This window comes from Lagenorhynchus albirostris, chromosome 4, assembly GCF_949774975.1.
Source record: "Lagenorhynchus albirostris chromosome 4, mLagAlb1.1, whole genome shotgun sequence".
Classification (NCBI taxonomy): Eukaryota; Metazoa; Chordata; class Mammalia; order Artiodactyla; family Delphinidae; genus Lagenorhynchus; species Lagenorhynchus albirostris.
In genome coordinates, this window is record NC_083098.1 from 98,221,917 (window position 1) to 98,238,125 (window position 16,209).

Consider the following 16,209-nt stretch of genomic DNA (forward strand, 5'->3'; position numbering starts at 1 on the left):
CATATTCATAATAGATTTTAGGTTTAATTGTACCATTGATGTAACCAGGCCAAGGACTATAGAAGAGGATAATATGTGTTATAAATTTTTGCCAAAGATCTTGTTTCATTTTCTATCCAAAGTGTAGCAATGTACCCATAACATTGAAAGAAAACAAAATATTCCAATTGTATAAAACTAGAAACTCATTTCTAGAAGACGAAAAGAACCAATGTATTGTACAAATACTGCTCATTGAGAAGTTAACATTTAGATGGCAACTTGCATGTACCATGCAGGAAATTTATAAGGTATTTAAAAAATTCTCAAGGCAATGCTAAAGTCCTAGATTTTATCTACATGTTAGAGATATGAAAACTGAGATTACTTAACATTATTTGACACTCTCAAGGTCACAAGGATAGTAATGGGAGCGGCCCAGGTCTGTCTGATTCTTTTAACTTATACATTCCCCTCTGCATCACTCTGCCTTGATTTTGTTTTGGTAATGCTGATTCAGGAATGAATGAAACATCTTCAGCCCTACTGGGTGCTATCTGGTCTTCAAGCTTCCAAGAGAGATTATTATAGTTGGATTTTTTTTAAAAAGTCCCCTTTCAACTTCTCATATTTATGAATGTGTCAATGAACAGTTTAAGAATGTATCTATCAATATCAAATGTGGGTTTTAACAGAAACCTTGAAAAAATTGCAGAATTATCCTCTGAAATATTGCTGCTATTATTTTTTAAAATTGCAAGAAAATGTTCTGCCATTTCAGACCATTTATCTCTGTTAACAAGACACTTTTTTAGTTGGATAGATAATATACACCCATCTGGTCGGCAATTTCTTCATTTACTTTGGTAATAATAACTAAAGGCGTTTCTGCATTGCTTTAGCAATGTCCAGGGCAATCTTTTGCCTTTCTCGCTGCTAACGTGGAAGGCAAAAACAAGGAGAAATTGGGACCTGGTTATAATACACAGACATGCCATTTAGAATGTCATTTCAGTGTTGAGGAGGGAAAAGTGTCTACGTGATAATGAAAGCAGAACCTTGTTTAAAACATCCCTGGCCATTCAGGAAAGATATAGGAAAATGCTGCAAAACATTTTTGTGCTTTTGATAGACACCTCTCTTACTATCTGTCTTCTATTTCACAAAGTTCTCCAATGCCAGTCTACACATTTGCAAATATGTGTGTAATACAGATTTTTTTGCCTGAGTTATGCAAAGAACTGGACTAACTTTTCACTTGGCTTTAGCTCTGTTTACAACACAAGGAGAAGTGAAACGTTAAGACAATTTTGTGAATAATGCAAGGTAAAGAAAAAGAATTGGCTTTAATCACCTCGATGTTCAGTAAAGACCATTCTACAGAATCTGTGTAGTTGCTTCACTTCTCCGTTTTCTCTTCTGTATTCACAGAGCTGGCATATTGGCAGAGATTTTTGCCTGGGAATCCTAGAAGGGCTGTTTTTTAAATAAAGTATAAGAAAACATGAATGTTGATCCCGAAACTGCAAACTGCCATTTCCTGTCTCTCTTTTGTTTTCATCTCTTTTTCTCCTTGTGTTTTCTCTCCATCCCACAGTTTTCTTTTCTCCTTATTATTCCTAAAGCTGCCTGACTCTCCGTTAATTGGTTTCATTGAATGTAGTCTCTCAAAATACAGTTGAATTCAGAGAAATTTATGTTTTGTTTCAGTTTGACTGAATTGTTTTTCTCTTTAACGAGTTGTTTTTGCTTTGCAGTAATACAGCTGAGTCGTGAGCTCATCCCAGACCTTTCTTGGCACGTAAACAGGCCTGCCTTCTTCCACTCACAAGCTGGGAGCAGAGTCTCTGCCCCACAGTCCTACCCAGGCTGGGGGCAGCGGTGGGAGGTGGCGAACAAACAACCGGTTATTTTGAAAATGATGCATACCTATTTACCTGCTGAATTCAAGAGGTTAAACAACTCAAACAGGTGGACAAAATTCAGCTTTTAGGGGCTTTGTCTCAAAGCAGTTTAGCTGTGTACAGAAGGCTACTTAAGGCTGTGCACAGCATTGTAAATCAACTATGCTCCAATATAGAATAAAAATTAAACTAAAAAAAGAGTGGCTCTTAAAGGGCACATTTATTTTATTACTTACCTGAGCAGCAGTTTAGAATAATATCCATATAAAAATATGTCATTTTTAATTTTTTCCTCCAAAGTGCTGTTAATTTAAATTCTTTATAGATAATGAATGTCATTCTTTTATTTTTTAAAATTAGAGCTTTATGAAGGTATAGTTCACATACATTAAGCTGCATACATTTAAAGTGTGGTTTTATATATTTTGACATGTGTATCCAGTGTCAGTCCTGAAATTCCAAAAAATTTTGATTTATCCTTGCTTAAAATTGGCTATGCTTACTATAATGAGACAAGGTGCTATTTATTTATATAAACTAAACTTTATGGTAGAACCTAGAATTGGAAGTGAACAGATTAGAGATGATATAATAAGATGTTTTCATTTTACAGGTGAGGAAACTGACAAAGAAGTAAAATCTGTTATTCAAGCTCAAAGATTATTTGTGCTACAACACAGGCAGGGCTTCTGGTTTTCAGTTCTGTGGCAGTTATATACACCTATCTGTCGCTTTGACTCTTGAGGGTAGGGAAAGAATATATATATTTTTATATATATATATATATATGTACACTTATATATAAAAATTATTTATATATACACATTATATATAGAATACACACTATTCTATATATAGAGAATATTTTTATATATACACAAAATTCTCAATTTTATGTTAAAGGCTAATTAGAATGCAAATTTTCTTATTAAATTTAATAAGAAGTAAATAAGAGAGAAACCCTCAAATTCCCCTTCAGTTTGTATGTTTGTGTGCGCCTGTGTGTTTAGAAGGATACATTCTAAGAAACAAGGTCATGGGAACCCACACAGATATTTGCAGGTACATAAAGAAAGATTTATTGGGTAGGAATTGATTTTTTTTTTTTTTTTTGCTACTTAATAAACTTGTGCTGGCTGAGTGAAAAATACAAAATTCTCCATGAAGCAAACCAACACATGAAACACAGTGTGTGAACTCAGTGTCTCTACTTCTCCTTTTCATTCTCGGTCTAAGATGCTACTGGATTCTTTGCCAGGTTTTACTGTTGACCTTTCCTCTTGGGATAGGGACCCTAGGCTTGGGAGGTCACCTGAAGTTTTAAAATTCAAAACTGGGCTTGACCATGTTTAAACTATAAAGTAAACTCTTATAAAAAAATTAAAAAGCATAAAAAGGAGGAAGTAAAGGTAGGCATGTTAAATATCTCCTTTCTGGCTAAAAATGAGCTGTTATATCTGAATGTCAGAAATCCATATAACAGAAAAATCATCATGTATATCTTTATATGGACATTTTCCATCTCTACCATCAAAACAGTAGTCATAAAGTCAGAGCATCACTATTTTTGAATGTTGTAAATGAATTACTTTCTTTTTTTTTTAACACCTTTATTGGGGTATAATGGCTTTACAATGGTGTGTTAGTTTCTGCTTTATAACAAAGTGAATCAGTTATACATATGTTCCCATATCTCTTCCCTCTTGCGTCTCCGTCCCTCCCACCCTCCCTATTCCACCCCTCCAGGCGGTCACAAAGCACCCAGCCGATATCCCTGTGCCATGCGGCTGCTTCCCACTAGCTATCTACCTTACGTTTGTTAGTGTGTACATGTCCATGACTCTCTCTCTCCCTGTCACAGCTCACCCTTCCCCCTCCCCATACCCTCAAGTCCGTTCTCCAGTAGGTCTGTGTCTATTCCTGTCTTACCCCTAGGTTCTTCATAACATTTTTTTTTTCTTCTTAAATTCCATATATATGTGTTAGCATACGGTATTTGTCTTTTTCTTTCTGACTTACTTCACTCTGTATGACAGACTCTAGGTCTATCCACCTCATTACAAATAGCTCAATTTCGTTTCTTTTTATGGCTGAGTAATATTCCATTGTATATATGTGCCACATCTTCTTTATCCATTCATCCGATGATGGGCACTTAGGTTGTTTCCATCTCCAGGCTATTGTAAATAGAGCTGCAATGAACATTTTGGTACATGACTCTTTTTGAATTTTGGTTTTCTCAGGGTATATGCCCAGTAGTGGGATTGCTGGGTCATATGGTAGTTCTATTTGTAGTTTTTAAAGGAACCTCCATACTATTCTCCATAGTGGCTGAACCAATTCACACTCCCACCAGCAGTGCAAGAGTGTTCCCTTTTCTCCACACCCTCTCCAGCATTTATTGTTTCTAGATTTTTTGATGATGGCCATTCTGACTGGTGTGAGATGATATCTCATTGTAGTTTTGATTTGCATTTCTCTAATGATTAATGATGTTGAGCATTCTTTCATGTGTTTGTTGGCAGTCTATATTCTTTGGAGAAATGTCTATTTAGGTCTTCTGCCCATTTTTGGATTGGGTTGTTTGTTTTTTTGTTATTGAGCTGCATGAGCTGCTTGTAAATTCTGGAGATTAATCCTTTGTCAGTTGCTTCATTTGCAAATATTTTCTCCCATTCTGAGGGCTGTCTTTTGGTCTTGTTTATGGTTTCCTTTGCTGTGCAAAAGCTTTGCAGTTTCATTAGGTCCCATTTGTTTATTTTTGTTTTTATTTCCATTACTCTAGGAGGTGGGTCAGAAAGGATCTTGCTGTGATTTATGTCATAGAGTGTTCTGCCTAAGTTTTCCTCTAAGAGTTTGATAGATTCTGGTCTTACATTTAGCTCTTTAATCCATTTTGAGCTTATTTTTGTGTATGGTGTTAGGGAGTGATCTAATCTCATACTTTTACATGTATCTGTCCATTTTTCCCAGCACCACTTATTGAAGAGGTTGTCCTTTCTCCACTGTATATTCCTGCCTCCTTTATCAAAGATAAGGTGTCCATATGTGCGTGGGTTTTTCTCTGGGCTTTCTATCCTGTTCTATTGATCTATCTTTCTGTTTTTGTGCCAGTACCATATTGTCTTGATTACTGTAGCTTTGTAGTATAGTCTGAAGTCAGGGAGCCTGATTCCTCCAGCTCCGTTTTTTGTTCTCAAGATTGCTTTGGCTATTCGGGGTCTTTTGTGTTTCCACAAATTGCAAAATTTTTTGTTCTAGTTCTGTGAAAAATGCCAGTGGTAGTTTGATAGGGATTGCATTGAATCTATAGATTGCTTTGGGTAGTAGAGTCATTTTCACAATGTTGATTCTTCCAATCCAAGAACATGGTATATCTCTCCATCTATTTGTATCATCTTTAATTTCTTTCATCAGTGTCTTATAATTTTCTGCATACAGGTCTTTTGTCTCCTTAGGTAGGTTTATTCCTAGATATTTTATTCTTTTTGTTGCAATGGTAAATGGGAGTGTTTTCTTGATTTCAATTTCAGATTTTTCATCATTAGTATATAGGAATGCCAGAGATTTCTGTGCATTAATTTTGTATCCTGCTACTTTACCAAATTCATTGATTAGCTCTAGTAGTTTTCTGGTAGCATCTTTAGGATTCTCTATGTATAGGATCATGTCATCTGCAAACAGTGACAGCTTTACTTCTTCTTTTCTGATTTGGATTCCTTTTATTTCCTTTTCTTCTCTGATTGCTGTGGCTAAAACTTCCAAAACTATGTTGAATAAGAGTGGTGAGAGTGGGCAACCTTGTCTTGTTCCTGATCTTAGTGGAAATGCTTTCAGTTTTTCACCATTTAGGATGATGTTGGCTGTGGGCTTGTCATATATGGCCTTTATTATGTTGAGGAAAGTTCCCTCTATGCCTACTTTCTGCAGGGTTTTTATCATTAATGGGTGTTGAATTTTGTCAAAAGCTTTCTCTGCATCTATTGAGATGATCATATGGTTTTTCTCCTTCAATTTGTTAATAAGGTTTATCACATTGATAGATTTGCGTATATTGAAGAATCCTTGCATTCCTGGAATAAACCCCACTTGATCATGGTGTATGATCCTTGTAATGTGCTGTTGGATTCTGTTTGCTAGTATTTTGTTGAGGATTTTTGCATCTATGTTCATCAGTGATATTGGCCTCTAGTTTTCTTTCTTTGTGACATCCTTGTCTGGTTATGGTATCAAGGTGATGGTGGCCTCATAGAAGGAATTTGGGAGTGTTCCTTCCTCTGCTATATTTTGAAAGAGTTTGAGAAGGATAGGTGTTAGCTCTTCTCTAAATATTTGATAGATTTCTCCTGTGAAGCCATCTGGTCCTGGGCTTTTGTTTGTTGGAAGATTTTTAATCACAGTTTCAATTTCAGTGCTTGTGATTGGTCTGTTCATATTTTCTATTTCTTCCTGATTCAGTCTTGGCAGGCTGTGCATTTATAAGAATTTTTCCATTTCTTCCAGATTGTCCATTTTATTGTCATAGAGTTGCTTGTAGTAATCTCTCATGATCTTTTTTATTTCTGCAGTGTCAGTTGTTACTTCTCCTTTTTCATTTCTAATTCTATTGATTTGAGTCCTCTCCCTTTTTTTCTTGATGAGTCTGGCTAGTGGTTTATCTATTTTGTTTATCTTCTCAAAGAACCAGCTTTTAGTTTTATTGGTCTTTGCTATTGTTTCCTTCATTTCTTTTTCATTTATTTCTGATCTGATCTTTATGATTTCTTTCCTTCTGGTAGCTTTGGTGTTTTTTTGTTCTTCTTTCTCTAATTGCTTGAGGTGCAAGGTTAGGTTGTTTATTCGAGATGTTTCCTGCTTCTTAAGGTGGGCTTGTATTGCTATAAACTTTCCCCTAGAACTGCTTTTGCTGCATCCCATAGGTTTTGGGTCGTTGTGTCTCCATTGTCATTTGTTTCTAGATATTTTTTGATTTCCTCTTTGATTTCTTCAGTGATCACTTCATTATTAAGTAGTGTATTATTTAGCCTCCATGTGTTTGTATTTTTTACAGATCTTTTCCTGTAATTGATCTCTAGTCTCATGGCGTTGTGGTCAGAAAAGATACTTGATACAATTTCAATTTTCTTAAATTTACCGAGGCTTGATTTGTGACCCAAGATATGATCTATCCTGGAGGATGTTCCATGAGCACTTGAGAAAAATGTTTATTCTGTTGTTTTTGGATGGAGTCTCCTATAAATATCAATTAAGTCCATCTTATTTAATGTATCATTTAAAGCTTTTGTTTCCTTATTTATTTTCATTTTGGATGATCTGTCCATGGGTGAAAGTGGGGTGTTAAAGTCCCCTACTATGAATGTGTTACTGTCGATTTCCCCTTTTATGGCTGTTAGTATTTGCCTTATGTATTGAGGTGCTCCTATGTTGGGTGCATAAATATTTACAATTGTTATATCTTCTTCTTGGATCGATCCCTTGATCATTATGTAGTGTCCTTCTTTGTCTCCTGTAATAGTCTTTATTTTAAAGTCTATTTTTGTCTGATATGAGAATTGCTACTCCAGCTTTCTTTTGGTTTCCATTTGCATGGAATATCTTTTTCCATCCCCTTACTTTCAGTCTGTATGTGTCTCTAGGTCTGAAGTGGGTCTCTTGTAGACAGCATATATAAGGGTCTTGTTTTTGTATCCATTCAGCCAATCTGTGTCTTTTGGTCAGAGCATTTAGTCCATTTACATTTAAGGTAATTATCGATATGTATGTTCCTATTCCCATTTTCTAAATTGTTTTGGGTTCGTTATTATAGGTCTTTTCCTTCTCTTGTGTTTCTTGTCTAGAGAAGTTCCTTTAGCATTTGTTGTAAAGCTGGTTTGGTGGTGCTGAACTCTCTCAGCTTTTGCTTGTCTGTAAAGGTTTTAATTTCTCCATCAAATCTGAATGAGATCCTTGCTGTGTAGAGTAATCTTGGTTGCAGGTTTTTCTCCTTCATCACTTTCAGTATGTCCTGCCACTCCTTTCTGGCTTGCAGAGTTTCTGCTGAAAGATCAGCTATTAACCTTATGGGGATTCCCTTGTGTGTTATTTGTTGTTTTTCCCTTGCTGCTCTTAATATGCTTTCTTTGTATTTAATTTTTGACAGTTTGATTAATATGTGTCTTGGTGTATTTCTCCTTGCATTTATCCTGTATGGGACTCTCTGTGCTTCCTGGACTTGACTAACTATTTCCTTTCCCATATTAGGGAAGTTTTCAACTATAATCTCTTCAAATATTTTCTCAGTCCCTTTCTTTTTCTCTTCTTCTTCTGGAACCCCTATAATTCGAATGTTGGTGCGTTTAATGTTGTCCCAGAGGTCTCTGAGACTGTCCTCAGCTCTTTTCATTCTTTTTCCTATATTCTGCTCTGCAGTAGTTATTTCCACTATTTTATCTTCCAGGTCACTTATCCATTCTTCTGCCTCAGTTATTCTGCTATTGATCCCATCTAGAGTACTTTTAATTTCATTTATTGTGTTGTTCATCATTGCTTGTTTCATCTTTATTTCTTCTAGGTCCTTGTTAACTGTTTCTTGAATTTTGTCTATTCTACTTCCAAGATTTCGGATCATCCTTACTATCATTATTCTGAATTCTTTTTCAGGTAGACTGCCTGTTTCCTCTTCATTTGTTAGGTCTGGTGCATTTTTATCTTGCTCCTTTATCTGCTGTGTGTTTTTCTGTCTTCTCATTTTTCTTATCTTACTGTGTTTGGGGTCTCCTTTTTGCAGGCTGCAGGTTCGTAGTTCCCGCTGTTTTTGATGTCTGTCTCCAGTGGCTAAGGTTGGTTCAGTGGGTTGTGTAGGCTTCCTGGTGGAGGGGACTAGTGCCTGTGTTGTGGTGGATGAGGCTGGATCTTGTCTCTCTAGTGGGCAGGTTCACGTCTGGTGGTGTGTTTTGGGGTGTCTGTGGCCTTATTATGATTTTAGGCAGCCTCTCTGCTAATGGGTGGGGTTGTGTTCCTGTTTTGCTAGTTGTTTGGCATAGGGTGTCCCTCACTGTAGCTTGCTGGTCGTTGAGTGAAGCTGGGTGCTGGTGTTAAGATGGAGGTCTCTGGGAGATTTTCGCCGTTTGATATTATGTGTAGCTGGGAGGTCTCTTGTTGACCAGTGTCCTGAAGTTGGCTCTCCTACCTCAGAGGCAGACCCCTGACTCCTGGCTGGAGCATGAAGAGCCTTTCATCCACACGGCTCAGAATAAAAGGGAGAAAAAGTAGAGAGAATTAGTAGAAGTATGAAGAAAGAAAGAAGGAAAGGAGGGAAGGAAGGAAGGAAGAAAGAAAGAAAGAAAGAAAGAAGCAAAGAAGGCAAGAAGGCAAGAAGGAAAGAAAGGAGGGAGGGAGGGAGGAAGGAAGGAGGGAAAGAAGGAAAAAAGACAGAAAGAAAAGATACAGTAAAATAAAATAAAGTATAATAAAGTTATTGAATTAAAAAATACTTATTTAGAAAAAAATAAAGGGACGGATAGAACCTTAGGACAAATGTTGGAAGCAAAGCTATACAGACAAAAAGCAAAGCTATACAGACAAAAGCAAAGCTATACAGACAAAAGCTGTACACAGAAGCATACACATACACCCTCACAAAAAGAGGTAAAGGGGAAAAAAGCATAAATCTTGCTCTCAGAGACCACCTTCTCAATTTGGGATGATTCATTGTCTAAAGGAGGGAAGGAAGGAAGGAAAGAAAGAAAGAAAGAATGAAAGTAAAGTATAATAAAGTTATTAAAATTAATTATTAAGAAAAAATTTTTTAAAAAAACCATGGACGGATAGAACCCTAGGACAAATGGTGGAAGCAAAACTATACAGACAAGATCTCACACAGAAGCATACACATACACATTCACAAAAAGAGGAAAAGGGAAAAAAATCATAGATCTTGCTCTCGAAGTCCACCTCCTCAATTTGGGACGACTCGTTGTCTATTCATGTATTCCACAGATGCAGGGTACATCAAGTTGATTGTGGAGCTTTAATCCGCTGTTTCTGAGGCTGCTGGGAGAGATTTCCCTTTCTCTTCTTTGTTCTCACAGCTCACAGGGGCTCGGCTTTGGATTTGGCCCTGCCTCTGCGTGTAGGTGGCTGGAGGGCGTCTGTTTTATGCTCAGACAGGACGGGGTTAAAGGAACCGCTGATTCAGGGCCTCTGGCGCACTCAAGCCGTGGGGAGGGAGGGGCACTGCATGCGGGGCGGGCCTGCAGCGGCAGAGGCCAGCGTGACGTTACACCAGCCTGAGGCCCGCCGTGCGTTCTCCCGGGGAAGTTGTCCCTGGATCCCGGGAACCTGGCAGTGGCGGGCTGCACAGGCTCCGCGGTAGAGGGGTGTGGAAAGTGCCCTGTGCTCGCACACAGGCCCCTTGGTGGCGGCAGCGGCAGCCTTAGCGTCTCCCGCCCGTCTCTGGGGTCCGCGCTTCTAGCCGCGGCTCGCGCCCGTCTCTGGAGTTCCTTTAAGCAGCGCTCTTAATCCCCTCTCCTCGCGCACCGGGAAACAAAGCGGGAAGGAAACGTCTCTTGCCTCTTCGGCAGGTGCAGACTTTTCCCCGGACTCCCTCCCGGCTAGCTGTGGTGCACTAACCCCTTCAGGTTACGTTCAAGCCGCCAACCCCAGTCCTCTCCCTGCGCTCCGGCCGAAACCGAAACACGAGCCTCAGCTCGCAGCCCCGCCTGCCCCGGCGGGTGAGCAGACAAGCCTCTCGGGCAGGTGAGTGCCGGTCAGCACCGATCCTCTGTGCGGGAATCTCCCCGCTTTGCCCTCCGCACCCGTTGCTGTGCACTCCTCCTCGGCTCCGAAGCTCCCCCCTCCGCCACCCGCAGTCTCCGCCCGCGAAGGGGCTTCCTAGTGTGTGGAAACTTTTCCTCCTTCACAGCTCCCTCCCACTGGTGCAGGTGCCGTCCCTATTCTTTTGTCTCTGTTTTTTCTTTTTTCTTTTGCCCTACCCAGGTACATGGGGAGTTTCTTGCCTTTTGGGAGGTCTGAGGTCTTCTGCCAGCCTTCAGTAGGTGTTCTGTAGGAGTTGTTCCACATGTAGATGTATTTCTGGTGTATCTGTGGGGAGGAAGGTGATCTCCGTGTCTTACTCTTCCGCCATCTTCAAGGTCCCCCGAATTACTTTCTATATAGTGTTTTGTAGCACACAAAATATTTTTTTTCTGTCTTTCCTTTAGTTTTTAGCTTAAATCTTTATAATCCTTTATAGCTAACACTGATATGGTGTCAAAACCCTACATATTCAAGAAACCACTGTGAATGTTATTAAAGCTAGAAAATGATTATTCAAAGTGGTTTGGAAATTATTTGAGGTAAGAAACATATTCAGTGACATATACAAAATGTTTTATAATAACAGTGGTGTATGGCATTATCTCAAACTTCTCTGTTCCTGATGTATCATTTTGTGACTTCTCTGAATGCAGGGACCTTGTCTGTCTTCTTCACTGTTGGATCCACAGTACCTAGTTCTTTCCCTGAGTTGGGTCCTCAGTGCCTTTAGTTAAATGAACTAATGCTCAGATTAAATACCACTCTTAACCCAATGGTGACTTAATTGGAAGACTAATCACTAGGGAGGATGACATATTAACTCAGTCTGGCTAGTGTTCTGTTTTCCCACTTGCCTACTACATGAATATCAACTGAATACCTTCTATGGCCATGGAATGTTCTAGATACTGAGGTACAGGCATGAACAAGTTAGGGCTGGCGTTGTACTGATGAAAGATGAGTAACACATTTACAAATAATTCCAGATGGCACTATATAAAATTAAATCAGAATAGCGAGATGGAGAGATGGATGGGGGTGTGGGTCAGGAGGGTGGTCAGAGACAGCCTGCCTTAGTAGGTCACGGTTGAGTTGACATCTGCCTGATGAGAAGAGGGCAGCCATGTGAGGCCCTGGGGGGACTGTGCCCCAGGCAGAGGGAACAGCAAGTGCAAAAGCTTGAGGTGGGAACAAGATGGAAGTATTCAAAGAATAAAAAGAAGTCCATGGAGCTGGAGTGGAATGAGGGGTGGGAGACCATAGGAGGTGAGGCTGGAGGGGAGGGCAGAGGACCAGATCATGGTGGACCTTGAGAGTCTGCAGCCTGATTGCTTTTATTAGCTTTGTTATTTTTCATTTTAATTTTATTGGTGTATAGTTGATTTGCAATGTTGTGTTAGTTTCAGGTGTACAGCAAAGTGATTTAGTTATCCATATACATATATTCATTCTTTTTTAGATTCTCTTCTCTTATAGGTTATCACAGAATACTGAGTAGAGTTCCCTGTGCTATAGAGTAGGTCCTTGTTGGTTATCTATCTTATATATAGTAGTGTGAGTATGTTTATACCAAGCTCCTGATTTAAACAAAGGTTTCATTAAACACCAGAACTCCTGATACTTTTAAGTCTACTTCATAAAGATAGTAAAAAGATAAAAAACAAAAATCTATTATTTTTAATGCTTCTTGAGGAATTATGATATTATGAGATGGATTAAAGGAACTTGTTACAATAATGCTGCATATCACTAGGTGGGATATTTAGGACTTCACTCAGTAAGCAAGTATTTGGTTTATAACAAGAGCTGGCAAACTTTTTTAAAGGGTCAGATCGTACGTACGTATTTTAGAGTTTGAAGGTCAAGAGGTTCTTACATAACGTGTGTGTGTGTGTGTGTGTGTGTGTGTGTGTGTGTTGTAATTACAGTTAACATAAATTTTACCATTTTAACCATTTTTGAATTGCACTTCCTTACATAACTATTTATAATGTAACCATTTACATATAAAGCAATCTAAGCTCATTGGCCATAGAAAAACAGGCAGTGGATGAGAGTTAGCTGTGGGTCATCATTTGCCAACACTGGGTTTACAAAAACACAAGAACTACCCTTTTCAGCAGAATAATTGACATCAGCACAAAAAAGCATTATGTATTCTGAATCTAAATCACCTTTCATTAAAGCTGTAATATGGGAAAAAGTTAGATGATCCTCTTCTATTGAATACAGATCTTACTGGTTTTGTATGTGCCAATTTAGGAAATTTGTTTGCTGAAGTTCACAGCATAGATGTCAACAAATAGAGTTGATATGTGTGATGGTTAAATTTTATGTGTCACCTTGGCTAGGTTATGGTGCCCAGCTGTTTGGTCAAACACTTATGCAGATGTTGCTGTGGGAGTATTTTGCAGGTGTAATTAACATCTACAATCAGAATGAACAGCAATAATGTGGCTGGGCCTCATGCAATCGATTGAAGGCCATAGAACAAAAGCAAATCTCCTGGATAAGAAGTAATTCTACTTCAAGATGGTAACAATAAAAAATTCCTGCCTGAGTTTCCAGCCGGCCGGCCTGCGCTACAAATTCAGATTTCAGACTTGCCATCCCCATAATCGTGTGACCCAATTCCTTAAAATAGGCCATATATACATGAATAAATCATGTTTATCATATATAATATTTCATATATATTTTATAATGACATATGATGTATATGTTTGTTCTGTTTGCTTCTCTGGAGAACCCTGGCTGATACAATGCCCTTAGTGTGTTTTCAAGCCTGAAAGGATTAAAAGTTGCTGTGACTTTTTGGAAGATTCTACCATTGAGATTTTGAAACTTTAAGCTTTATCATCAAAGACAACACAGACTTGGTCTATAGGTTATAAAAGTCTCTGGTACTGAATTTAGAAAGCAGCCAGGAATTTGGAAAGTGACAACCCTAAGATTTTTTTTCAAATTTTACATAGCACCAGTCTTCGAAAAAGCCCTCTAGTCTATAAATAGAATGTACAATTGTTCAGCAATTGGATTCACTCTAGATGCAAGTCTCTATTTGCCTGTTTCCTCCCTTGGCCTTGTAAATAATCCAAATAAATCCTCTAAGTATAGTTTATGGGAGTTCCTACTCTCAATTAGTAACAGGATGCCATAAAGTGGCTGTATCTGCTACAGAGAGAACTCTGCTCTCCTCATTAACTCATCACTTCAGAAAACTCAGTGCCTAGGGGAACCCTCATCTTGTATCAGGGTTTCAGACCGTGTGATTTTTTTTTCCCCAAGAATTGAATGATTGTGTTACTGGGGAAATAGCATCATCTGTGACAGATAACTTCTTTATTGGGGAAGAAGAGTAACAGGGACTGCAGCACTGATATCATACTTAAAAACCTAAGGGGGAAGTAAGGTGATAGTGGGTATCACCCCACACCTGTCCCTAAAGCTGATGATTCATCACCCCTAGACAATTTTTTGGGACTAATAACATTCATTGTGTCATGGCTGCTGAATCTTCCTAAGTTTAATAGATGCTGCAGACCCATGGTGCCATAGAAGCCTCTGAATTAAGATGATTCAATAGGTTCCAATTCATCCTAAATAAGTGGCTGTCTAGATAAATGAAGTTCATCAAATTGCAATGAATACCATATAACAACCTTGCTGGGATTGCATGCCCCTGGGACATGGACCATGTCTAACTGTGTGCTCTGCAACATCTCCTGTGCGAGCGCTTTGCAGTCCATGTTCAATAATAACAGTATGACAGCGTGTTTGCCCTGAGTCGTTTTATTTTTTATCAGCAAAGTGAATGCTTTAACTACATCAGTTAAGTCACTTAAATTCAACCGGTTAATGAAATGCCCTTATGGAATGCAGCGTTGGAATCATTTTTTAAAGCAGCAACAAAACAAGACAAAACAAAATCAGTATAAATTATACCTCGTTCAATCTGTTAAAAAAAAAAAAGACAACTCAGAGTCAGGTTTTATTTTAATTAATGGTCTATATTGATGAGGTTGCCTCAGCCACGCAGGGTTCGGTTCTCTTTACTTAGTAAGTTTTTTCTTAAACACACTGGGGGACACCAGCCCAGTGACATGGTGTGGGCAGAGGAGCTGAACTGTTTAATGTGACCCTGGGTGCTCACTCTGGGATGCTTGGACACTGAGCTGGTGAGGCCAGCTCCACCTCCCCCAAGATTTTCTCCAGGGGGAGAGGCTGTGTCCAAGTTCACCTTTCATGGGCTAAGGCCGTCTTCCTTCCAGTAGGGGAACCGCAAATTCTCATGGTGCCAGAGACTCTGAGCATACCCACATCCAGACCTCCCAGTGCTGAGAAGCCTGTGCACTCTCCACAGATAGGTCTGTTTTCTCACTCTTATCTATAAAAATGGGAGCGGAGGAATGGACCATGATCCCCTCCCTGGAGTACAGATCCACACTGTATGCACAGCCATGTCCTCGTTCTGGCTTGACCTAGAATGTTCACCTTGTTTCAATTACTTTCTCAATATACTTCCTTTCATTTTGCTCAATAAGCCTGAGAATAGGTTATGACTCATGATTAGAAGAAAAAACAAAACCCGGAACTACTGCGATCCTTAAGTTCTGAGAATTACTCATCAGCTGATCACGTCTCCCATTGCAGATAGCAACCAGACAAGTGCAGTGGTCTTCATTGAATCATTTGATTTTGCCACCATATGAAGTTAATAGAATCTTATATCTGATGTCCCTAGGGATTTGTGGGTAGAACGAAGAAGGGATTCTTCAGATCCATTTTTCTGCATGGGGAATTGGATATTGTTTATAAACTTTTTATATATCTCTGAGCCTCAGTTTTTTTTTTATATTAGCACCTTTTTCCTTCTTATGTTTCTAGAGACCCTGCCTAGTCTTTAAAATAGTTGCAGTAGTGAAAGAAACTTGGAATCTTATGTGTGCTCTACAAAGGGCATTTTCTTATACAAAAAACAATCTGAAAGAGGTTGTTCCCATAGCAAGAGGTGGAGGTCCTGCAACTGAGTGGTTTTTATCTTCAGTTCATGGTCCCAAGACATCCATCCTGTGTACTTTGTAAACAGTTAAATCAGGATTTTGTTGATTAATTTTCTCTTCTGCCTCAGACCAGCCTGGGCCTGACATTGCCGATCCAGGTGGGTGTTTCTACACATGTGTGTGATTTTCCTAGCTCTTACAACCCTTGGCATCTACAGGGTAAGGCACAGGGCAGGAAGTAGTCTGGGCAAGGACTTCCTGTGAGTGGCAAGTGCAGGAAAGACTCAGTTGTGGCTTGTTTCTCTCTAGCTAAACGGACCAAAATCAGCTTGTATCTCCTCTGGGTTAGTGCACCGTATTCATGTGGGCAATAAACAATGGGCATTACCTGAAAGGTAGGAAGAGGAAGGGTCCAGTTCATACCACATTCAAGTGAAAATGAAAACACCTTCTCTTCTATATGGGTAGCTGATATTGTGCTTTTAAGCTGTTTCTTATATCAGACACATCAGTTACGGATCTCTTTC